The sequence below is a fragment of the Panthera pardus genome, unplaced genomic scaffold (assembly GCF_024362965.1).
Source record: "Panthera pardus isolate Hobbes unplaced genomic scaffold, ASM2436296v1 HiC_scaffold_3, whole genome shotgun sequence".
In the NCBI taxonomy this organism is placed as follows: Eukaryota; Metazoa; Chordata; class Mammalia; order Carnivora; family Felidae; genus Panthera; species Panthera pardus.
The window spans coordinates 17,291,313-17,316,673 of record NW_026526876.1 but is presented as its reverse complement, the minus strand read 5'-3'; the positions used below and the strand labels follow the sequence as shown (position 1 = coordinate 17,316,673).

At 54.0% G+C, this 25,361-nt stretch overlaps 1 protein-coding gene and 1 long non-coding RNA gene across 4 annotated transcripts in view; one reads left to right on the top strand and one right to left on the bottom strand.

The window, feature by feature from the left end:
* The window catches only part of SEC14L1 (SEC14 like lipid binding 1), an 87,420-nt gene that overhangs the window by 10,737 nt on the left and 51,322 nt on the right, over positions 1-25,361 (top strand). The window lies entirely within an intron of this gene.
* Positions 9,988-18,986, bottom strand: LOC109276877 (uncharacterized). 2 transcript variants are annotated; one of them, XR_008418827.1, is made up of 5 exons: positions 17,730-18,986; positions 17,472-17,649; positions 17,203-17,359; positions 16,482-16,964; positions 9,988-12,419 (listed from the first exon to the last, which is right to left on the bottom strand). It is a non-coding gene; the product is annotated as an uncharacterized LOC109276877 (long non-coding RNA). The 2 variants fall into 2 exon arrangements; XR_008418826.1 differs by having other exon boundaries at positions 17,203-17,649.

Sequence of the window (25,361 nt, the reverse complement as noted above, 5' to 3'; positions counted from 1 at the left end):
GTGAGGGATCAGTTGTGGGAGGGGGCCAGGAAAAGCACCACCAACAAGGCAAGGGTGTGGTGTGCATATAAGTCCACACCGCCTCCACTGATGAGTTTCTAGAGATCTCTGGAGACCCCCGCATCCGTGGAGATTTCTCTTAGAATGAAATGTCTCTTACCAAAGGGTACCTCTCCCCTACCTTCAGAGCTTTTGTGCCTGCAGTTTCTTAAAAATAACCAATTTAAGATAATATGCCAAAGAGGCATATCTAGGGGGTCTGTTCTCCCCTTCAGTCAACACGTTCTCGGAGCAGAGGCTGGGCCCACGGGACCCGTGCCTGCGGACTGGAGTTTCCTTCCGGTGGAAATGCTTAAAGTTGCGGCTCAGGCAGCAAACGCAGCCTGATGCTTTCCCGAGCGCCCCACGGCCCTCGGTCGGCTCTCGGTAAGGGCAGGAGGTAGATGCAGAGCCCAGCAGACTCTCCAGGACAGCAGCTTGTTCAAGGCCTCCCACCTGGTTCTGGGAGCAAACTCCCAAGATTTGACCTTTGTGTATAAGTTTGCGGAGTCCGTCACAGTCTGCTCGAAATTTAACGTATGTAGACGGGCCTGGTCCACAACCTGTTCCTGGCAGCGATCGGGCCGTGCCGCGATGCCTTGGAAAGTCCTTTCCCAGCTAAGGAACTACGTGCATAGCATCAGTGACTTGTCCTCCTTCCTACCGGGAAATGATGGATGTGTCTAATCCAGCGCTGACGCCAGAACTGTCACATTGAGGAACTCTACTTCCCACGGGAAAGCACGGGCCCGGCGTGGAAGCCTAACAAGTAGTTCCGGCATTTCTGGCACGTCAGGCACACCGCTGCCGAGGTCTGGGATCCTCGGGAAAAGAGGGGCGGCCCCACGCCCAGCCGGTGTTGGTGGCCCTTGTTCCCTGGTCTCTGAGAACACAGGGATTTAAAAGCAGTTGGGAAGGGCGCCTGGGTGGCTCCGTCGGTTAAGCGTCCGACTTCAGCTCAGGTCATGATCTTACGGTCCGGGAGTTCGAGCCCCGCGTCGGGCTCTGTGCTGACAGCTCAGATTCTGTGTCTCCTTCTCTCTCTGCTCTTCTCCCGCTCATGCTGTCTTACTGTCTCCTTCAAAATTAAATAAACATTAAAAAGAAATTTTTTTTTTGAAGGATCTGAAACCCTGTAAAAATAAGGCACTGTTGAAAAGTAAAGGAACCAAAAAAAAAAATTAATTAATTAAAAAAAAAAAAAAAAAGGAAAGGAAAGGAACAAGGGAGGAGCCTCCCCCACCCCTACTCCCTATATTCCCAGCCTCTCTCTCTCTGCCCTGCTAATCTGTTTGTGGCTGAATCAGTCTCAGGCGGCTCCCAACTCAGGAATGTCTTCCCTGGGCCCAGAGAGCGTTCTCTTTGAGATGTGAGGAGGCTAATGCCCTCTGTGTCCTGGGAGGGGATGGCCAGACTCCACCGGCCCCAGATTAATCGCAAACCTACGTGAGGACTGAACGCAAAGAGCACGTTTTCTTTCTGTGTTTGCGGTCCCTTCAGCGGGTGGCCTGGGGGTGGTCCTCGCGTTGTGGTTTAACGCCATATTTTGTGGTTTAACGCTCACAGCACTGTTCTCTTCTACCTTGGTGGAGAGGTCTGTTATCCAGGGCTCTTGGAACAAACTTCAGTCAGGCGCCTGGACCTTCTCGTCGGCCCATCCATGCACTTCCTCGTCAAATGCAGCGTTAGCAAGAGTCGAACCCCTTCTCTCTCCCCCACGGCACGTCCCCGCCGTCCCATCTCCATCTCGAAGGTCCTGAATAGAGTCGACCTCACCGTCCCTAACAAGTGTCACTGCACGCGTTTTCCTTACCGGTAGTAGTAACGAGATGTGAACCCTTCTACCCTCTCACGTTCTTTGGAGGCCTGCAGGTGAAACAGACAAAGACAGTTTAGCAAGAGAAAGTCCGATTTGTATTCATGCTGGTAGTGGGAATTTGCAGAAAAAGGTCTCTGGAGGCTAGAAGTGAGGGCTCCTGGGGAGAGGAGGGGAGGACACTTGCAGGAAAGCAAGACTTCTGGAAAACATAATGAGCCTTTTGAAAAGGTGACAGGCGTGATGGTTTCGCGACAGTGCCGCTGATGAAGTTTTGGGGTGATGGTGGGGTTCGTGGGGTCCGGAGCCGACAGCCGAAAAAGAATTCTTGAGACGTCTTGGGTGCCAAAAGGCGATTTTGTTAAAGCACGGGGACAGGGGGACGGGACCCGTGGGCAGGAAGAGCTGCGCTGGGGTTGTGACGGGTGACGGGTTGTATCCCCTCAGGTCGGGAGGGGGGCAGGGACAGCGTAAGTCTCTAAGGAATCTTGGAAGCAAGGTTTCCGGGACCTTGAGGGACTAGCTGTTGCTAGGGAGATGCCATTTATTACCATTTAATAAAACCTCCATCCTGAGACCCTTCAGATGTGTATCGGGGGCCATGAACTTGGAGTGGGATTGCCAGCATATATCTTGAGGCCGTCGAGATAAAGGAAGTTGACTTACAGGGTCCCCTAGGTTGCGATCACGTTAAGCCGAGATTCCCTTTTGCCCCCCGCAAAGTGTCACCATCGAGGCAGCCGAGCTCCTAGAGGGTGGTCACTCTGCTGGTTTCCAGGACTCGTCAGCGGGCCGTAGGCAGTAAGGGAATTTAGTGTCTCCTCTGCCTTAGTTTCCCACGTCACCACGCCAAGGACTTAAACCCCATTCCTTATCCTACTTGGCGGGGGGGAGTGCTAGCTTACGCTCTGCCCCTCAGCCTGGGAAGGGCACTTGCGACCCTTGGATCCTCTCCGGAGGCTCTGCGTTCGGGCAGATAAAGAGAGCTCGGAAAATCAAACAGCTCCAAAAACCCCTCTCGCTCTGGACCCGTTCCCTGGCTTCCTTCTTATCTGACTTTGCTGGGAGTCCAGGAAATCCTTTACTTCCCTCCTCCCAAGTAAGGGGAAGTTGAAATCACTCAGGCCCTTTCCAGAGTCAGGCAAGAAGCAGGCTGGGGCCTCCAGGCCCCGGCTTCCCCCCCCCACCCCCCCACCTCCCGCCGTGACCTGGCCTCACCCTGCAGCTGACTTCCCTTGAGTCCTGCCCACACAGCCCACCGGGCCCCACGAGCAGGACCTGGCGTGTCCACCTACAAGCCCTCGTTTACCCCCGCGGGGCTGTGATTTGCTGGGAAGGAGTCGCTTCTGTCCTGCAGAAAACCAGAGGCTCACCGCGCAGCCCCCGTGACCTGAGATTCCGGGGTAGCAATGAAGGGTCTCATTCATTCGGCCGCCCGCGCTGTCCACCCACAGTGGGAGAGCGCGGGCGGAGAACTGCTTTTCCACCCAAGGACCCCTCACCGCCCTGGGTGCCGGGCCTGGCTCACTGCCTTCATCTCGTTCACTGCTCCTTCGGACAGATTTCTGAGGCCCTATTGTCCCCCACCCTGCAGATGAGGGCGTGGGGGCCGGAGGGACAGCCGCTGCCAGGGCCCCGCAGCCAGCGAGTGTCGGGGTTTGGACGCGGGCCGTGCCTGACCCACCCAGCGACAGGCAGTGACAAGAGTCTCGTTCGTCTGCGTTGAAGCTCACAAAACATAAACGAGTCAAAGTATCGCAAGTACAAGATGTCTCGGACGGGTTTCCGTTCTCTGTCAGAGGCAGTTCACGAAGACGTCGAAAGGGGGCGCGGTGAGAGGCGCTTCTCTTGACTTTCTAGCCCACAACGGCACACGGGCTCATTTGACAGAGGTCCTAGAAGTTCTTTTTTTTTTTTTTTTTTTTAATATTTTTTGTTTTTTTATTTATTTTTGAGACAGAGAAAGACAGAGCATGAGCAGGGGAGGGGCAGAGAGAGGGGGAGACACAGAATCCGAAGCAGGTCCCGGCTCCGAGCTGGCAGCACAGAGCCCGACGCGGGGCTCGAACTCACGGACTGTGAGATCATGACCTGAGTCGAAGTCGGATGCCCAACCGACTGAGCCACCCAGGCGCCCCAGGTTCTAGAAGTTCTAAAGGTCCCACACGAGCGGACGGTCGAGTGCTTTTGGAGCTTTCTTGTGCTAGAGCGTCATCAGCCCCCAAAAGTCCCTGTGACGAAGGGCCTTTGCCGATGGGTACCATTCCACAGTCTGAGAAGGGGACACTTTGGGGCTGGGATTTATGTCCTTGTTTTCAGCCCCGCCAGCCTGTCAGGTAAGCACACACCACGTGTTTGGTACCATCTGATGGTGGTGCCACCAGGCCCGGCCCGGCTCTTCCGGCACCTTCATCCGGAAGGTGCCAAGTTGACCTGTCATCCCAACCCGAGGCCTGCAGCCTGCGGCCCTGGTGTGTGTCGGGGACAGGCGCAGAGGGTGGCCTGGCCCTGGGGGGCTCTCGCTCTTTCCCACGGGACCTGAGGCGGGGCCAGAGGGAGGGGACCCCAGTGTTACAAGTTATCGTGGGCACGCGTGGCGTCTCCCACCCCAAATGTGCCTTCATCTCAGGTCCGTGAGAACTGTGGCCGTCCCAAGACAAAAGTCCCGTGACACAGTAGCAAAGCGTGTTTCATCAGGCATTTTAAGTGCTTCTCTCTGAAGGAGGAATGGTTGAAACTAGGTGTTCAAAGCTGTGCTTTCTATCTGCTTTCGGCAGTGTTTACATCATATGTCTGGGGCGCCTGGGTGGCTCGGTCGGTTGAGCGTCCGACTTCAGCTCAGGTCACGACCTCGCAGTCCGTGAGTTCGAGCCCCACGTTGGACCCTGTGCTGACAGCTCGGAGCCTGGAGCCTGTTTCAGATTCTGTGTCTCCCTCTCCCTTCGCACCTCCCCCACTCGCACTTTGTCTCTCTCTCTCTCTCTCTCTCAAAAATAAATAAACTTAAAAAAAAAAAAGCTAACACCCTACTATGCACATTTTTTGAAAGTAAGGTCATATCTTATCATCATTTGTCAGCTTGCAAACATTTTCCTTGGAATACGCCGGGCTCCCCTGTGCTTCCGAATCCCGTACTTTTGGGGCAAACACAATAGTTGGGACCAACCACAGGCCAACGGCACTCGTATCAACCTCGGTCACGTTCCCCAGAAGGGAGGCGTGGGCGCGTTTACTTGGTTTGCGTTGAGGAACTTTCTTTGTCTTCCAAAGAATGCATGAGAAAAGTTCCTGTCTTGGAACACGAAGCTCTCGGCCGTGACTTGCCAGCCAGAGTAATCAGACGCCGGTTGACGGAGCTCAGAGAGGAAATACCCTCTTGGTTGCCAGGTCGCGAGGAGAGGCAGCGGCCTGGACCCTGGGACTGTCGGGAAACAACTGTTTCTGAGGGTGGGGGGTGGACAGTCTCCTCTCCATCAGTTCCGGACGTGGCTGGAACCAAGCGTGAGAACCAGGCCGCGGATCTGTACCCCTGGCCTCTGTGAGCCGGAGAAGCCTGGGGTGTCTCAAATGTTTTATTCTCAACATCAACCGAACACCGGAAGCAGCCCGAGACAAAAAGGGGCAGTCGAGCGAACGAGGCAGGGCACGGCCGCGCGGTGGGAAGTGCTCATGGCATGTCGACGGGCGAGGACGAAGGTCTCTGCGTCCTGTAGGGTGCCGTTTACACAGAGTCCCAAATCTGACACAAGTCATTCTGTGGTGACAGAGGTCAGAAAACTAGTTATTTGGGGAGGACGGGGGACCGGCCAGCAGTGGGGAGGGAGCTTTGGGGACCCGGTCCTGAGACTCACCTTATCAGGGCAGTTAATCTGTGTCTGGGAATGTGAAGACACGCCTAGATTTTGTGCTCTTTGCTGTGTGTGAGTTACGGCTCCATGAAAAGGCCAGCCCGCCGTGTACCGACGATGTGACTTTGTCTGGGAAGGTCACAGACAGGAGCACTAGGCCGTGGTGTCGAAGAATTATAGTGGGCTCACTCCCTCTGGGGAGTGGGTGACCGGGAGTAGGGTGAGGGGTTTCTGGGGGAGGGGAGCTGGTCAAGGAAGAGCTCCTGACCTGGGGCTGTGGTCACACAGGTGTGCCTCTCCCTGATCTCCACCTGTTTGCCGAGGATCTGGGATTTTGTTTGAACGCTGTGCCTCAATAAAAGGTCATTAAAAGGGGCGCCTGGGGGGCTCAGTCGGTTGAGCGTCCCAACTTCGGTTCGGGTCATGATCTCACGGTTTGTGGGTCTGAGCCCCGTGTCGGGCTCTGTGCTGATGGCTCAGAGCCCGGCGCCTGCTTCAGATTCTGTGTCTTCCTCTCTTTCTGCCCCTCCCCGGCTCGCGCTCTGTCTCTCTCTTTCTTAAAAATAAACATTAAAAAAAAAGATAATTAAAAAATAGCATGTACAGTATGGTCCCTTTTTTGGTGGAAAATATATATGCAAAGAAGACCTTGGGAGCGGGGGCATCGTGTTTCTTTCCTGCAGCTGCTGTAACAAATTCCTACAAACTCAGTGGCCTGAAACAACACAAGTGTGTTTTCTTTATAGTTCTGGGAGTCTGAAGTGCGGCCCAGGTCTCGCTGAGCTGAAATCAAGGACCCTACAGAAAGACCCTTGTGATTCCGTTGGGCTCCCTGGAGAATCCCGGCTGATCTCTCTGTTTTGTTTGTATTTATTTATTTTTTGAAGAGTTTATTACTTTTTATTTAAAAAAATTTGTTCAGCGTTATTTTTGAGAGAGAGAGAGAGAGAGAGAGAGAGACAGAGCATGAGCAGGGGAGGGGCAGAGAGAGAGGGAGACACAGAATCCGAAACGGGCCCCGGGCTCTGAGCTGTCAGCACAGAGCCCGACTTGTGGCTCCAATTCGGGAATGGCGAGATCACGACCTAGACCAAGGTTAGACGCTTGACCAACTGAGCCACCCAGGCGCCCCATTGAAGATTCTGCCCCTGACATGGGGCCCGAAGTCACAACCCCGAGTTCAAGAGTCACGTGCACTACCCACTGAGCCGGCCAGGCACCCCTGATCTCCATATTTTAAGGTCAGCTGATTAGCACCCTTAATTCCATCGGCTTCATCGTGTGGCCCCTTATCCCCTGTGTGACCTAACATATCACAGGTTCCAGGCTTCGGATGTGGACACTGGGCGACATCCTTCTGCCGACCGCGGGCATACCGGAAAAAGTCGAGAAGGCTGGTCTTCCGCCCACGCCCCGCCCCTTTTTTCCCTCGTCTGTATTTTCAGCAGTTTTCCTGGGAACGCATGTACCGCTTTTGCAGTGAGGCGATTTGAATCTCACGCCACTGTCTCGCCGAGGCGAGAGCATCCCGGTGTGGTGCCGAGCACCTGATCGCGTGCCTGAGCCTCTGACGTTCAGAGAGATGAACCCAAAGCGCCGAAGCCTCGAGCAGACCGCCACGCGTTGTCACTGCCCTTGGAGCCTCTCGTGCTCCTGGACAGGCGAGAGCCATCTTCTTAGCCAGAAGAACCGCTCTTCTGCTTAAAACTCCGATCAGGCTTTCAGGTTTAACTTTTGAAACAAAAGGATGCTCCACACGGGGGTTTTTTGTAAACAGGTGAAACAAACACATGACGATACTCCGGGGTTCCTTGTCCCCGCAAGGTCGCCCGCTCACCTCCCCCCCCCCCGTGTCCCAGACGGGGCAGTGCTACCTCTGACCACGGGAGCGTCCGCACGGTTGCTTCCCGGCCAGCCCCACCCCCCACTCTTGGGCACCTTCTGGATCACGGGCCAAGTGCACCCGAAAATGTAGCTGCGGCCACACAGCAGGTGAAGAACCAGTTAAGAACGGATACCAGCCTGGGGGAATCTGTCTGTCGGCACGTCCTTCCCGGAAACACTGCCGGGCCGAGCGGACCACTGTCTTTGGGACAAACAGCAGTTCAGAAGTGAAGATCTCCGAGGCCTCCGTGCTTCCCGCGAGTGCGACACAGTTAAACACGAGCTATCCCTTCTTACTGTTTCCACATTAGGCCATGGTTGCTCCTGGTGTGCTGTAAACACAACCTCGTATCCTAACTCATAGACCTAAAATTCTCCCCGGGGTGGGAAGGAGAGGCCACTGTCTGTGCTATCCCTGCTTAAGTGAGACCTTTTTATTTATTATTTTATTTTATTTTATTTTATTTTATTTTATTTTATTTTATTTTATTTTATTTTATTTAAATTTTTATTTTATTTATGATTATTATTTTTAAAAACTTTTAGTGTTTATTGATATTAGAGAGAGAGAGACAGAGACAGTGCATGAACAGGGGAGGGGCAGAGAGCGAGGGAGACAGAATCTGAAGCAGGCTCCAGGCTCTGAGCCGTCAGCACAGTGCCTGATGCAGGGCTCAAACTCATGAACAGTGAGATAATGACCTGAGCCGAAGTCAGATGTTGAACCGACTGAGCCACCCAGGCGCCCCTAATTTTATTTTGGAGAGAGAGGGTACAGGTGAGGGAGGGGCAGAGAGACAGAGAGAATCCCACAAGGGTCAGAGAGAGAGAGAGAGAGAGAAGCGGGGCTCTCCCAAAGCAAAGTGGGGCTCAGACTCCCCAACTATCAGATCGTGACCTGAGCCAAGGTCAGATGCTTAACCGACTGAGCCACCCAGGTGCCCTACGTGAGACCTTTCTAACAATACCGGGTGGACCCCCTGGAGATCTGTGATAAATGCCATTAGCATAGAGGTCCTAGGAACCTCTCCTTTCCCTCCACCCCACCTCCTGATTCAGGAGTCGGGCACAAACGTCAAACCATTCGTGGGCTCGCATTTTCTGGAGGCCCACAGCCATGAAATGCTGGAACAAAGGTCCCCTCAGGTCCTACTTTCAGATCTGTTTTCTTGTTTTGCCTTGAATCATTCACTCCAGAAAACTTCCGCCTTCCAGCTCTTTCCTGGGTCTGGCGTCCACCGGTTACAGATAGACCGCTGAATGCAAATGTGGGTTTTTCTCCTGGGGACTGTCAGGCAGAGCGTTTCTGTGGTTGTATCAGCTGCTTAATGCTCCAGGCCCTTGGCCTTTGGCAGCTAAGTTTGGTCGTGGGAGATGTTTTCCAAGTACCTGGGAGTACTTGGCAGAATAAAGCAGGAACACTTACATTGAAAAGCCTCTCTGTCAAGCCCTGTTTTGAAGTCCGTTCATGGTGCCGTAAAGAAAATTAAAAGAAAAGAAATGAAAGAGCTTTGACTCGTATGTCTTTGTAAACCCTACAAAAATTCACAAGGCTGTAAAGATGCGAACGAGCCCATTTTGGGGTGTTCTCGCTCCTGGAGGGAGTTGGTGTATCTGTGGAATGGCTAAATCAGGCAGAATCTTTTATTCTTCTTAATGTTTTCATTTATTTTTTAGAATGGGAGAGCACGAACGGGGGAGGGGCAGAGAGAGAGGGAGACACAGAATCCCAAGCAGGCTCCAGGCTCTGAGCTGTCAGCACAGAGCCCGACACAGGGCTCGAACTCACGGACTGCGAGATCGTGACCTGAGCTGAAGTCTGACGCTCAACCGACCGAGCCACCCAGGCGCCCCATTATGAGAGCATTAACGACAGTGTGAGCAAAACCCCCGACCCTGAGTCCAGAGGAGAGAGGAATTAATTCTGACCTTAGCATCTGGGTGTTACACAGAGGAACGGAACCATGAGGGGTGGAGTGGGATTTCTCAGAGCAGATACTGGGACCAAAGCCCTTCTAGGTGGGAGAGGCTCAAAGTTCCAGAAAGGGAGAGAGGCGTGTGCTTCCCGGAACAGCAAGCCCTTGAGCCCCAGCACGATGGACTTGGCTCTTGGGGCAAAGTTGAATTCAAGTCAACTATTCTGGGGACGCCTGGGAGGCTCAGCCTGTTGAGTGTCTGATTCTTGATTTCGGCTCAGGTCATGATCTCAGAGTTCGTGGGATCCAGCCCCACGTCGGGCTCCACACCATCAGCGTGGAGCCTGCTTGGGATGCTCTCTCTCCCTCTCTCTCTGCCCCTCCCCCTCCAAAATAAATGAACATAAAAAAAAAAAAGAAACCCAGTATTTTGATTGCTGTTTTTTGTATCGTCTTTACAAGTCTGAGAACTAACACAAACACACAAGGTCAGGATTTTCGATTTGAAATTCAGAGAGGCACTTTTACCAGCGACAGCGTGTTCGAACAACCGTGGAGGTCCACAGACTTTTCCGCAACCTCTGCCCATTCCTCCAAGAAGCCACCAGGTAAGATACTCGACCACCGACTGTAGAATTGACCCTTCTTCGTGGACTGTGGATGTGAGTGGGGGCCAGGCCTCGGGCTGGGGGAGATTTTGGACCATGACTTACAGGCCAACACCCCATGTTTACAAAACTAAACGTTCAGCATCCTTTTGATGCCATAGGTGGTGCTCTCTGGGTCCTTTGAGCACCACCTACCCCACAGTCTCCAGCCTCTCTCTTCTCTGCAGGAAACGCTAGCAAACTAACCTACGTGCAGAGGCACTTTCCGGGTGCATGCAGAGACGCAGAGACCCGACCAACGTCTTTGCAAACGACTGGTATTTTTAAAAACTCTACTAAGCTATTCTTGCCGGCTGAATGGATGTTTTGACAGCCTAATGGTGCTCGATGTGTTCCACAGCTTCTAGACGGAGCTGATGAATTATAGAGAAACTTCACGGATCAAGCCCTAGAGGAGAATTTGCTCCACGGGGTTGGTCTGTCCCCAGCGATGGCTCAGGAAAACCCATCCCCCTGTTGGCCTTGGCCGTCTCCTGCAGGAAGAAACATTCTCAGGGCTGAGGGATTAGGTGTGCCTTCATTACCGCGGAGCTGGAGGCAAAAGGTTAAGTTTGGGTGGGGGGGGGGGGTGTCAGATCTTTGAGGCTCCCTGAAGACCCCTGCCCGGCCCTCCCTCGTATTCCCATCTCTCTAGCTGCGGATGTACGTAGGAAGGCAGAATGGGCCGTGATGGGACCCGGCACGGTCAGAAGACCCTAAAAACAAGAGCTCCTGTGCCAGCCTGGCACCCATGTGCCCTTGAACCCGCGACCGGAAGGCCTGAGACTTGGGGGCCCAGCAGCAAGACTGGCCTTTCATCTTGGGCGGCTGCGGGGTCAGCGGGATGGCAGGAATAACGTGATTTTCTAATCACACCCAGAAGGCCAACGGGTCCACCTGGCTTAGCTTGGTCACCCCAGTGGCTCACGAGCTGGGGGTGTGTGGCTGCTCAGAGCCACGAAGGGTGGGCATCGCCGAGGGCTCTTTGGAAGGGTTTGGAAAAAGTGCTGCTTTCTTCAACCTGACGCCTCTTATCCCGGCAGGCTCTCAAGGGGGTCCGTCTCCACAGAGAGGCCTTGTCTCCCTCTTCTCGACCGTTACAAACCGATGATCTTAAAATGTGTCGTCCAACCAGGTCACTTCTGAGAGTGACAGGAGGGCATTGTGAATAATTACTCTGAGTCCACAGGCATACCCGGAGACTGCCTTGGGCCAGCCGGGACACCTGTCACCCTAACTAGAAAGGACAAAGAAGGGAAGGAATGTGAACGAGGCCCCTTTGTCTCCACCCATGTCAGACTGTCCTTTGAGCCCTACACTTGCCCAGTGGCAACGGACACTTTTCTCTTCTGTAACGCAATCTCGGGCGCCACTGAGTCCAAAGGTGACAAAGGACAGAGTATTTCCAGCTGCCGGTCCAGGAATGGCATTTAACCCAGGGAGAGCCCTGGCCGTGGCCAGATGAAGGTCATCTTTCCTGAGTCAAGGTTACATTTCCGCAGCACGGGAGCCTCTGTCACGTAACTGTTCTCACACGCGTGCGGGTGGGACACAGACCCGCTGCCGTCTCTAGTAACATCAGCATCACCTCTGTAAGCGCGTTCCTGTCTTTTTACGCACGGAGCGCAGGCTTTGGCTGGCAAGGTGATCCCAGGGGGTCCGGAACAGGAAAGAAGTAACTAGCACCTTCCAGTAGCCTCCCCACCCTCTTCGACGGGAGGGAGGCAGCGGCTGGCTTGGCTGTCTTCCCGAGCAGGGTCCCAAGAGCTAGATTAACAGCCAGGAAAATGAGCCTCCGCGCGCAGCGATGGGGGAAGGAAAATAAGAGTCTTCAGCAGATCACTTGGCCTCCCACCCTCCTTAGGGGTTGCGGGTCATTTCCAGGCCCCCGGCCACGCAAGAAGCACCTGCGTCTCTCAGGAGTTGAGACACCGAGGCTCAAATCACCGCGGTCGCTGGAGGAAAGGCTCACAAACGGCCCGTACCCTGTGGGAGAGGAGACCGGGTTGTCGTGAAGGCGTCCGGCTCTCTGGCAGGACAGGAAGCAGGGTTTCTTTTAGCCGCCTGCAGAACGGGGGGGGGTGTATGTGATGAACATCACTTAGGCTGAGTGAGTGCAAAATAGCACGTCCGAGGGCACGTAACGAGTAATATCTTCATCCCCGAGGAGAGGGCCAGTCTGGCCGAGAGATCGTCAACTGGAGATAAGAGTGGACAAGCACAGGGAGGAAGAACGTTTCCTGGACTCTCGTAAGGTCCCCGGCGAGGTCTGAAAATCAAACCGACAACGACGTTCGCGGAGAAAAACACCCAACGGTTACGGAGTGGAAGTTGTTTGTGGCACCGGGAGTTGTCACGAGGAAATGAACACGTGAGGAAACAGTTAAACCTGAGTATTTTTGTGCTGGGTTTGAGGCCGAGTGGAGGGTCGTGGAGGAACGTGACAGGTCAAAAATTAGAGGTAAGGGTGGTGAGCGGGGGCACGCTCGGAAGGGCCGTTTGTTGGGATTCTTCCTGGCGTCCCCCTGGCATCGGAGATGCCCCCTTTGCCCTGGGCGGAGGGAGGGCACCTCTCACATCAGGATTTTTTTTTTTTTTAATGTTTATTTCTGAGAAAGAGAGAGAGAGAGAGAGAGAGACAGAGCACGAACAGGGGAGGCGTAGAGAGAGAGGGAGACACAGAATCCGAAGCAGGCTCCAGGCTCCGAGCTGTCAGCACAGAGCCCGTCGTGAGGCTCGAACCCACGAACCGTGAGATCATGACCTGAGCTGAAGTTGGACGCTTAACCAACTGAGCCACTCAGGTGCCCCAGGATCGATTCCTTCCTTCCTTCCTTCCTTCCTTCCTTCCTTCCTTCCTTCCTTCCTTCCTTCCTTCCTCTCTTTTGTCTTTCTTTTCTTTCTTTTCTCTCTGTCCCTTCCTTCCTCCCTCCCTCCCTCTTTCTTCCTTCCCTTCTTTTCCCGTCCCCTTCCTTCCTTCCTTCCTTCCTTCCTTTTTTCTTTCTTTCTTTCTTTCTTTTTCTCCCTCCCTTTCCTCCCTTCCTTTCTTCTCTCTCTTTCTTTTCTTTCTCTCTCTCCCTTTCTTCCTTCCTCCCTCCCTCCCTTTCTTCCTTCCCTTCCCCTTCCTTCCTCCCTCCCTCCTTCCCTTCTTCCTTCCTTTCTTTCCTCCCTCCCTCCCTCCCTGCCTTCTTCCTTCCTTCCTTCCTCTCTCCCCCTCTCGCTCTCTTCCTTCTTTTCTTTTTCTTTCTTCCTTCCTTCCTCTTCTTTCTTTCTTTCTTTCTTTCTTTCTTTCTTTCTTTCTTTCCTCCCTCCCTCCCTCCCTCCCTCCCTTCCTTCCTTCCTTCTTTCTTTTTCTCTCATTTCTCTCTTTCTCTCTTTCTTTCCTTTCTAGGCTTCACACCCAGCATGGAGCCCAACGTGGGGCCTGAACTCACGACCTTGAGATCAACACCTGAGCTGAGATCAAGAGTCAGATGCTCAACCAGCTGAGCCCCCCAGGTGCCTCTCATGTCAGGATTTTATGACCTATGTCAGGGAAAAGTGGAGGGAGGTCGGCCTGAACTTCCTGCTTCTGTTGTCTTCTCAAATTCCTTTAGCTTGCAATATTTAACGTGCCAAGATGCCAAATTTGGGGGTACCATGTCCTGAACCCCACCCAAGCATGTTCTTAAAAGTACAAAATGTGCAGGACCCATCAACCATGTACCCCCAGGAATGGCCTGTTCGGTCTCCCGGCCTCACCTCTCGCATCTGAGCTCAGCTGGGGTCACACCGGAGCCGGTCTCCGAGTCACCTCCGATGGACGGGGAAGCAGGTGCGTGACTCCCAAGCATGTGTCCTTGATCTTCTCCCCACCACAGTCTGAGGCTGCCCCAGAGGTTTTGTACCTCTCTCTACACGTGGATTGTGCTCAGATTTCCAGATTGCAGGTGTCCCCTTTCCAACGTGGAAACGTAAGACCCGCTGGCGCTCAGATGTGCGATTTAGATTCAACTAATCGCGTGCTCCGCGGGAGACTTGACTCAGCACTCACGCCGCAGGCAGGGGGTAGGGGACAGGGCACGGTGTTGGTGGCGTCTACTGTGGCAGAGCGAGCCCGGTTCTGGAGACGGGAGCCAAGGTAGCAACATCCTGACTTGGCAGCTTCCCGATCCTGGTGCGGCCCCGTCGGTGAGCCGGTTCTCCGGTTGTTCCTGGAAGCCTGCCCGGTGGCGGCATCTCAGTAACCCCGTGAGCTCCCTGCTCCCCCACCCCCCTTCAGAAACCTCTTTGGCTTGAACCAGCCACAGCGGACTCTGTTGTCCGCGACTAAGAACCCCCCGGTGGACACAGAGCGAGGACAGCAGAGAGCAGGGAAAAGGGGGTTCAGGATACGGCAGAAGAGTCTAGAAAAAGATACGGGAAACTGACAAGGATTTTGAACAATGGCCCCGCCGCGTGCGTTCGCTGCAACCCTTACAACAGCTCTAGTTGGCGTGATTCTTCCCGTGTTACAGGCGAGCAACTCGTCCCAGAACGGTGAAGGGTCCTGCCCAAGGCCACACCGCCTGCCACTGTGACCCGGGAATGGGAGCCCGGATCCTTTCGCGCTAAGCCCGAGATCTCTCCACCTTATCACTCCGCCCAGGCCAGCCCCGCTTACGGAAGGGAGTAGGAGCGCCCCCTCCCGCTGCGTCTCCCTTCTCTGACCCCGATCTTGAAAGTGCAGTTTAGGGGCGCCTGGGTGGCTCGGTCGGCTAAGCGTCCGACTTTGGCTCAGGTCATGATCTCACGGTCCGTGAGTTCGAGCCCCGCATCAGGCTCTGTGCTGACAGCTCAGAGCCTGGAGCCTGTTTCAGATTCTGTGTCTCCCTCTCTTTCTGCTCCTCCCCTGTTCATGCTCTGTCTCTCTCTGTCTCAAAAATAAATAAACGTTAAAAAAAAAAAAAAAAAAGTGCAGTTTACCCGTGGGCTCAACAGACCATGTGGGTCTTCATGAGTCAGGGGCAGGCAGCTCAGGCCTCGGAAAACACCGCAAAGGGTCCCCCACCGAGAGGGAGGGGTTACCGCAGCTCAGCGCTTTCTCATTCGGCCACCGCTCCGTTGGAATTTTTTCTCCAGGCAGCGAGCGTCGCCCTTAGGCAATGACGCTTCGAAATGGGCACCACCAAAGGGTGACGGGAAGTCACCAAAACCTACGTTGTGGTTATGACGGCATGGTGGCGTTGCAGGTGATTTTTCTTTTCTTCTGGGTGTGCGTCCGCCTTTAAACACGTTTCTAAGTTGAGCCTGCGCTCCGGTGGGTTTTCGCTGCGAGGAACAGAACACGTGGCGTGAAACTGGGCCGCCCGGTGAGGACGCCGATGGGTTCACGGGACTGGATGTCTGGCAGAAGGAGGGCCCCACGCGTGGCAAGGACACGTCACCAGAGACTCCCTCTGCTTCTTCCACCTCCTCCCCGTGGCCCCAGCATCCTCCCCACCAAACGCTGGCTCCTCTTATGCACACGGCCCAACGGTAGCAGCCTCAGGGACCCGAGCAGGCACGACAGGGCCAGACACAGACATACATAGGGGACTTCTGTTTCCGCGTCTCCCTTTTCAGAGTGCGGGAACCCTTCCGGCACCCCCTGGCAGACTTCCCTGTAGGTCTCATTGGTCACAACTGGGTGACACGCTCACTCCCAAATCTGTCCGTGGGAGGGGCGTCCGGGGGGCTCAGTCGGTTGAGCCTCCGACTTCGGCTCAGGTCACGCTCCCGCGGTTCACAAGTTCGAGCCCCGCGTCGGGCTCTGTGCCGATGGCTCGGAGCCCGGAGCCTGCTTCAGATTCTGCGTCTCCCCCTCTCTCTGCCCCTCCCCCACTCTCACTTTGTCTCTCTGTCTCTTAAAAAAAAAAAATAAATGTAAAAATAAAATTAAAAAAAAAAATCTGTCTGTGGGACAAGGGGTGCCTTAGACTCACCTGGTCTACCTGCCGGAGGTGGCCCTGGGGCCCCGTAACGTGGACGGGGGCAAATGCCTGAACAAAGTCGGGGCGTTGAGGACTGAAGACGTGGGATGGGTGCCTTGTAGACAGTCTACTATGGCAGATGTTATTTTATAACTTAAACAATGACAGGGGCACCTGGGTGGCTCGGTCGGTCGAGCGTCCGACTCTTGACATCGGCTCGGGTCAGGGCCCCCGGGGTCGGGCTCTGCTCTGGGCACGGAGCCTGCTTAAGACCCTCTCTCCCTTCCTCTGTCTCTCTCTGCCTCTCTCCCCGGCTCACACACGCGCGCGCGCTCTCCCTAAAACGAAACATAATAAAATAAATAAATAATTGCGCTAAATTTTTAAAAGCTGAAAATTACCGTCGTGTGGTCGGCCCCGCCGTGGAGGGCTTTGGCGGAAGCGTGTTGCTGGGTCCGCTGGCGCGCCGCTCTTGATCTCGGGGTTGTGAGTTCGAGCCCCACGCCGGGCGCAGAGATTGCTACCAAAAAAAAAAAAAAAAAAAAAAAAGTAAAGAAAGGGAAAGAAAATTCTTCCTATTATTCTCGCCGAGTGCAGGGTAGCTTTAACTCCACTGAGACTGCTGAAACCTGAACTTCATCCCTGGCTGGCGAAGCTGTGGAGTGTTTCTTCCCTCCGTTATGTCACGTGCTCGGCGCTCAGGAGCGCTGCGATTATAGATCTCCGAACCACAGACGCTTGGAAGAATAAATGGAACATTAAAAAGTCGTGCAGGTTATTGCCACTTGTTAGCTAAAGGATTTATAAGTCGGGACGGTTCAGACTGCTACTCAGGGCCCATACGGAAATAGCTTTAGGCCAGAGACGGTCTTGGCTCAGCCGCGCTCAGCAGAATGTCCGAGGACGTTGGGGCTCCTGGGTGGCGCAGTCAGTTAAGCGTCCGACTTCAGCCAGGTCACGATCTCGCGGTCCGTGAGTTCGAGCCCCGCGTCAGGCTCTGGGCTGATGGCTCGGAGCCTGGAGCCTGTTTCCGATTCTGTGTCTCCCTCTCTCTCTGCCCCTCCCCCGTTCACGCTATGTCTCTCTCTGTCCCCCCCCCCCAAAAAAAAAAAAAAAAAAAACGTTGAAAGAATGTCCGAGGACGCACGGGCGCCTCCGTCCATCGGGCGCTCACGCACCGCCAGGTGGACACCGCCTGGCATTTCACATGCCTTCTGTGCTTATGGGTGATGGGCTTTCCACCACGACACCTGGGCACACAAATCTGGAAGCTGGTGAGCTGGAAGAAAGAACAAAACGCAAAACGGAGAGAAGCTGATGCAACGTGAAAACCCCCCGTGAGCGTTGGAGTCGGTGTTGGGCTCAGAGTCTTTGCCCTGGAAGTTGCTTACCCTGTGTGTGCCTTGGTGCCCCCATCTGTAACATGGGCTCTCCCGAGGATCAGTGAGGATGGGTGTGAAGTGCCTAGCACCGGCCCAATGCGGTTGGTAGGTGGCCGAGGGGGCTGTTTTGGTCTCAGCCGGAGCTCTTAATGTAACTAAATTAAAGAGGGCGCCGTCTTCGGATGTCCTATGGGAAGAGAGGCATGGTCAGCCGGCTCCCGAGTTCTGAATTCTCTGCAGGGTTTAAACAACCAGGCCTCCCCGTACCTTGGTTTCCTGGAGTGTGGGATAAACTCAGGTCGCCAGCACCGGAGAGAGACTCTCTGAGCCGCTAAGAAGCCGGTCCCCAGAGAAGTCCTTCGCGTCCCTGCCTGTGATGCCAGCTCGTCCCCAGGTGCACGTCCTGAACCTTTCGACGAGGCCAGCCCGGACACAGAGGTCAGCCTTGGTCACCAAGGACAGAGATGTCTTTGTCCTCTGGCTTTGGGTGCTTCCTGAGCCTGCTGGTGGTAAAAAGTCTCCTTTCCCTGCTGTGTGAAGTTCAAAGGTGTACCTCTCGTCCCCGGGGGGTGTGGAGGAAGGTCGCCTTAGCACTTCAGAGTGGAGTGAGCTCTCCGAACGTGGAGGGTGACCGGTGACCGGGGCTGCCGTGCCCAGCTAAGCAAGGTGACCATCTCTGCCTGCATTTCCCTGACACCTTCAAGTCCTATCTAGCTTATAATTATCGAAGGCGCTTTACCAAGAAAGCGGGCAGGTCTGTGTCTCCAGCCATTCAGGCAAAGACTGGTCTTTTGAGCAGCACTCTGTGTTTGTTATTTTTGGGTTTGGGGGGAAATTTCAGATGGAGAAGGGCTTATCTAAATAAACAGAGGATGGTTCTAGTAACCAACCAGAGGTGTAGGCAGGGTAATAATAATCTCTGGTTACAGAACGTTCCCGAGGCAGAGCTATAAGATGTCTGGCTGTGGGAAGCCTTTGCATACAGCCTCACCGTTTACAAAGGGTTTTTGCAAACATTTTCTTATCTAAGCTTGAAAACCCCGTGAGAAACGTTTTCTGACACCAAATCCCATCAACATCCAATTAAAAAAAAAATTTCTTTTTCCCCCCTTTGCAAGAGCAAGGCCTCCGAAGCTGCTCTGGGCCACAGCCATGGTTCCATCAGGCGCTGCCATGGTAGGAAGGGCTGAGAGATGGGATTTTCAGCGAGGTGTGAAATGAGCAGATGCGTGGTTCTCAGCGGGAGGCCACAGAACATTCTGGAGGCAGAGCTGTCGGACGGCTGGCTGTGGGCGGCGCCCCAAATAAGGAATTGAGCGGAAATACTCCCCCCCCCACCATGTTCAAAAGTCTTTGGGGCGACAGGAGATTTTGGGGTCTGAGGCAGGCCTCTCTTTCATCTGTGTCACGGAGAAAGTGGGGGACCTCTGGGCCACAGACTGAAAGTGCTGCTGTCCACAGTTAGCCTTGGGACAGATGCTTCATTGATCAGATTTAGAGGGCTCAAGCTTCTTCTTCTTCCTTTTTTTTTAGTGTTTATTTATTTTTGAGAGAGAGAGAGAGACAGAGTGTGAGCAGGGGAGGGGAAGAGAGAGAGGGAGACACAGAATCCGGAGCAGGCTCCAGGCTCCGAGCTGTCGGCACAGAGCCCGATGCAGGGCTCGAACCCATGAACCGCGAGATCACGACCTGAGCTGAAGTCGGGCGCTCAACTGACCGAGCCACCCAGACGCCCCGAGGGATCGGCTTCTCATTCCTCGCTCAGGGTCCCCTTGTTGTGTGACCTTTGGTCGGTCCCTTGTTAGCACTCGGTGGGTCCTGCCAGGCCAACCCCACCCCCAGCTTGTGTCACCAGCAGAGCAGCCTGGGGACCCACTGCTGGCTTGCTAACCTAAGTCCCCCTCTAGCCTACAAGAAAAGTGCCACACAGCTGCATGGGGCGGAGAAGCCAGGACTATATTTTGCGAAACAAACAAACAAACCCAAAAGAAGTATGATTGGATTGGCTATTTTTATTTCTCTGAGCCGGAAGCTGAAAGGCCTCAGGCCATCCTTTGTTGTCCTAAATCTCACTGGAGGAGTGCTGTGCTTCTCAGGGCACACACAACAATTTGCCTCTTAAGCCAGGCTGCTTCCCTAGGCTCTAGATGTCCTAGCCTGGTGACACAGAGGACAGACCGGGGTGGGGAGACCACCGCCCTCAAGGATGCTTCAGCTCAGTCCATGGGATGGAGAGATGTGTTTAATGCACTCAGAATAAAGGCTGGGGTGGGGTGGGGTGGGGGTGTGCCTGGGTGGCTCATTCGGTTGGTCAGCCGACCTTGGCTCAGGTCATGATCTCACGGTTCATGGGTTCGAACCCTGCATCGGGCTCTGTTGCTGCAACCCAGAGCCTGGAACCTGCTTGGGATTCTGTGTCTCCCTCTCTCCCTGCCCCTCCCCTGCTGGCACTCTCTCTGTCTCTCAAAAATACATAAACGTTAAAACCATTTAAAAAAGAAAAGAATAAAGGCCGAATGTAAGGCTCATGACTTCAACCCAACCAATATGTAATAGGGCTCTGGAAAAACGCCAGGTGCCATGATAGGTGGGAGAAAATGAGTGCATATGGTCCTAGGACCCAAGCAACTTACAATTTGATGGGACACAGACCTGGTTCTTCTTTTCAAGTTTATTTTAAGAGAGAGAGAGCGAGCACGTGAGTGGGTAGGGGAGGGGCGGAGAGAGAAGGAGAGAGAGAATCCCAAGCAGGCTCCACGCTGTCAGCACAGAGCCCGACGACAAGGGGCTCGAAACCGCGAACCGGTAAGATCATGACCTGAGTCGAGGTTGAGAGTCGGACGCTTAAACGACCGAGCCACCCAGGACCCAGGCGCCCCGACCCGATTCTTTTATAAGCTCGTTGAAGACGGCTTGCCTTCAACGGAAGTGCCAAGCACATAAGCATCTAGAGAAAGAGCAGGTGACAAGAAAGGCTTCGGGGAGGGCTGTGGAACTCAGCAGCTACAACTTCGCCCTTTCCACGTCTGTCCTGTGCCGTAGGCTCAGCACCTGGAGGGAAAATCTGCTTTTATATAGTGTATCTTCCCACACTCCCGCGCTCGATATGGTGTCTGAATAAATTAAGGAGCCGAATAAGTGTTTGCCCAGTTAACAAAGGCACGAATCAGGGAACAGGCAGCGGGGGGATGGAAATAAAATCATTCTGGACAGAGGAAAGCTGGGGACCAGATTTATAGAAGACCTCGGATGGCAGGCTTCGATGCTTACATTGATTTCTGTCGTCAGTGCAGGTGTCGAGTGAAGGGGTGAGTTTGCGTTGGTGGTTTCGAGAGAGAATATTCTGCCGGCAGCCTCAAGGGTGCCCTGGAAGAGGGAAGACTTGGGCGGCCAAACCAATTAAGAAAGCGGGAGCTCTGCCCTCTCCGGATTGAAAGGAAATGTTTCAGAGACGGGTAAGGTCGGATGATAACTTTTGCAAATCTGGCTTCCTGGCCTCAAGTTTTCCCAGGTTGGAAATGAGGCAATGGTATTCGCTCAAGGCCACTGGCTGACCGCCAGAGCGCAATTAGGAAGTTGTGCCTGTGGGGGAATCTACCTCCCCCAACCCCCAGACTTCTCCAGGCTGGAAACTTCGCCAGATGGCCCGTGTCAGGAGAATCTGTCACGTTTTGCAAGGCTGTCTTTTGCCACCAAAGGAGAAAGTAATCTCTTCCAGACGTGGAAGAGGGCTGACACGTCCCTGCGACTGACCAATGTGTAAAGGACCAACGTGGGGGTGGGGGGGAGGGCCGCCGGACTATAAGTGCCATCGGGCCTGTCACACAGCCTGGATACTTAATTGACCCTGACTCTCAGTCACATTCAAAGGGATCATTCAGACCTTATTTCCCGTTTCTCTGGCTGCTGTGGGGAAGCGGTTGGGCTCCACAGGCTGGAATTTGAGCCGAGACTGTCACTGGGCTCCCAGCGTCTCTCCCCTGAATGACCCTCCCCTTAAAACATATCCCCAAACCTCTCGGTGTCACCACCTTCCCATGCTTCCCTCGGAATGACTCTTGAAAGGGCACCAAGAGCGATGGAGAAGATGTGGCTGCAGGGACAGTGACAGTGTCCCCAGCTCAGGTTACTTCTGTTGGGGAAGACGTTAACAGCCACAGGGTCTGTGCCCCGGCCCAGGTGTGAGCGGCCCAGGGGTCCACATCCATCCACATCAGCCGGAGGTGGCCACACGGAAAACAGGAGCTTTAGATTCGGGCTCCTAGTGGACACTCAGCTGAGCAACCCAAAGGAACCAGAGGGTCTCTCTGTGGATGTCAGAACTTGGGACTCTTCGGTTTCCGTCCCAGGGTCCCCATCAAGGCTTCCGTCTACCCAACGAGAGGTGACAGCAGGTGAGGAGCTTATTAGGAAGAAGGCTCATGGAGCTGGGGGCTCACTCCGGGTGTCTCAGAATTCTCTCGTAGTACAACTTGCGAGTCTGAGGAAGAGAGCCAGGGGTGCTGCGGCAGATGAGCGGTGGCCGCGTCACGTCACCTCCACCGGTGCTCCGCCGTCCCACCGGCCGTCCTGCCCTTTGCCTTGTCACGCACGCACTACCGTGCGCGCACACGCGTTACATCCACAAAGCGCCATCAAGGAGGGGTGTTAGGTCCTCACCTTCGCTCTCCTCCTCCTTGCTGGCTGGGGGTGCAGGAAACATTGAGATAAGACAAGGCAGCAAGACGGAAGGACCCCATGGCCCCGCCGATGAGAGACGAGACCGCCCGCGTCCACACAGCCTGACTATCGGGACTCCTGTGTCGACACGACCCGCTGTGTGTCTGGAAAATTCCTGGCCGGGGAAGATAAGACCGTAAACCAACGAACGGCTTCACCGTTTGCTTCAGGAAACTCATGAAAAAATAATGCCTTCTAACAAAAGATGGCTCATCTTGGCAAACAGCTTGTTTAGCAGACGGCCGTGTACTCGTCGAGGCTCAAATCTTCAAGACCCGCTGCTTGCTGTACCCATCAGGTCTAAACAACTACATCACCGAACGGACCTAGTCCTTCTTGGTCCCGGTTTTGAGACAGCTGCCTTGAACGCTTAAGCCCAGACTCACATCCCCTGAAGTGTGCCCCCAACCTCCCCCCGCTGACCCACCAAGAGTGTCTCCAGGCTGACTCTGGTTAAGGTGGAGCTCTCCCCTGGTGGACTTGACTTAATCACCGTAGCCTTGGGTCATCAGGGTGGTCCTTTGGGGGAATCGGCAATTGATAGTGATGATGAGACACCATACCAGCCTTGGACGCCATTCACAGGGACATAAACTTCTGTTCTGTCATGACACATTTGCTTGGGGGTCCTGGGCACCGGCAGCCAGACCTGACCCCTGCACTTCTCCGTTTCCCCTTCCCCACGGTACTCATCTTTTTTATATATTTTTTTAATGTTTACTTATTTTTGAGAGAGACAGAGACAGAATGTGAGCGGGTTAGGGGCAGAGAGAGAGAGGGAGACACAGAATCGGAAGCAGGCTCCAGGCTCCGAGCGGTCAGCCCAGAGCCCGACGCGGGGCTCGAACTCACGAGCTGTGAGATCATGACCTGAGCCGAAGTCGGACGCTCAACTGACTGAGCCACCCAGGCGCCCCTTATGTTTTATTTTATAAATTATATATATATATATTTTAATGTTTATTTATTTTTGAGACAGAGACAGAGCGTGAACAGGGGAGGGGCCGAGAGAGAGGGAGACACAGGATCCGAAACAGGCTCCAGGCTCTGAGCTGTCAGCACAGAGCCCGATGTGGGGCTCGAACCCACGAACTGTGAGATCATGACCTGAGCACTGGATCTTTTCACGTAACTCTGTGGTATGTCGCTCGGGAGAGTTTCTTGTGCATTTTCGACAATTGCCCAATAAAACTGATTTAAAAACAATCCAACGTAAGCCTCAGTGGTGACAAGCCATCTTTTTTGTGTGTGTGAAAAACGTCTTATTATTGGTAATTTCAAATGTGGTAACTCAAACATTGGTCATTTCCAAGTGTACAAAAGCGGACAGAATCATACAATGAACAATTATCAACCTAGGACCAATCTTATTTCGTCTTAGCCCTCACTCCTCCCTCTCCCCACCTAGATTATTTTGAAAGTAATTTCCAACGCCGCATCATTTCACTGCAAAATATTTCCGGGCACATCCTTATAAGACAGGGCTTCTTTGAAAAATGTTGGCTATAATACCATTATCTCACCTAAAAAAATTAATTTTTTTAGTATCGTAACATGTTCAAAGTGTTTAAACTCCCCGGTTTCATAAAAATGTATTTCACTGGTGAGAATCAAGACAGAAATAAGGTTCATGGTCAATGTCTTAGTTCTGTTTTTTTTTTTTTCCTCTGAAAAGTTTTTTTTTTTTTTAAAGGGTTGAGAGAGAGCGTGTGGGCACTCGTGTGAGGGAGGGAGGGAGGGGCAGAGAAAGAGAGAGAGAAAGAAAGAGAGAGAGAGAGAGAGAGGGAGAGACTGAATTTCAATTCCGTGCTGGCAGCAGGAGTCTGACTTGGGGCTCGATCCCACAAACCGTGAGATCATGACCTGAGCCGAAGTCAAGCGTTGGTCCCTTAACTGACCGACGGAGCCACCCAGGTGCCCCTTTTGGAAAAGTTTTAACTGAAGTATACTATATATACACCAAAGCCTACAAACCATAAGCGTATGGCTCAATGATCTCCCAATCTCTTTTAGGTCCTCCCCCCACCCTTTTTCCTTTAGAATTGATTCGATAAATAATATGTTTGTCATGCAGTGTTTCCCACAGTTGAAACTTGGGCGATTCTTTTCCCCTGAAATCATTTGGCACGTTTCTCTGTTCTCTATTTCCAGTAAATTGGTGGTTACACCTAGAGCTTATCAGATCAGGTCAATTTTTGACAAGACCATTTCATGGGTGCCGCTGTTTACTCCTACCGGGAGGTTCATCATTCCGGGGATGTTTCTTTCCGAAAGCATCTTTTGAAGGTGGATGCAATTTTTACAAACTGGCCGAAGCCCGTCGGAGCTGAGTCTAGTGAGCAGTGTGGCTGCTCAAGTTGGAAAATGAGGGTCAGAGAAAAATAGGGTGTGATCAAGTTATAAATGGTGCTCTTGGGTGTCTGCTAAACTAACCCTGGAGGAAATTCCAAAGCAGTTCCGGAAGTGTTCTGTGCAGGGGCAGCATCCGAAGTGCAGCCACCCCGGGTGACTAATGCAAAGGGCGCAGTAGTGACACGGCCGGAGAAATTGTGTGTTGGCGGTAAAGCCAGCCTTGCGGTGTGTGGGGGGACGTGCGCCGTTTCCCCCTCCAGCCCTCGCTCCCCGTAAGGCGCCGGGTCTCAAGGTGCATCACCCTCGCGCTCTGAAGCTACAGCTGGAAGTGCGGCTGTCCCGCTGGAATGCAGCCCTCCTGGTCCCCAGGGGCTGACCTGGCCCCGCGTTCGTTCCATCGCGCGGCCTGGACGTGTTGACAAGACGATGCTCGGTTCCACCCAGCCCCTCCCAAGCCCTGGCACTCGCCTCCGCTGCATTACTCGGCGAGAATGCGGTCAGGGCGCTGCAGGGGGAGGCCTGCCGCCCCCGAGCAGTCCATAAAAAATGAGGAGGCACCGGACCTCCGGCGCCGGCCGGGCCTCGCAGCAGCGGCCTGGCCCCGGCCCGGAGCTGACTCTGACCTGGCAGGAACCGGCTTGCTCCAACTCGGCGCAACTCCAGGCCCAGCTTGCCCGCCCTCCCGTGTCTCGCCCCGCCTCCCGCCCTCCCCACCGCGGCCCGCGAGCCCCGCCCCTCAGCCTAGCCACGCCCTGTGACGAAAACAGGGCGGGGCCAGCGGCCTCTTGCGAGACTAGCCTTGCGTCAGGGCCGGCGCCAGCTCCGAGC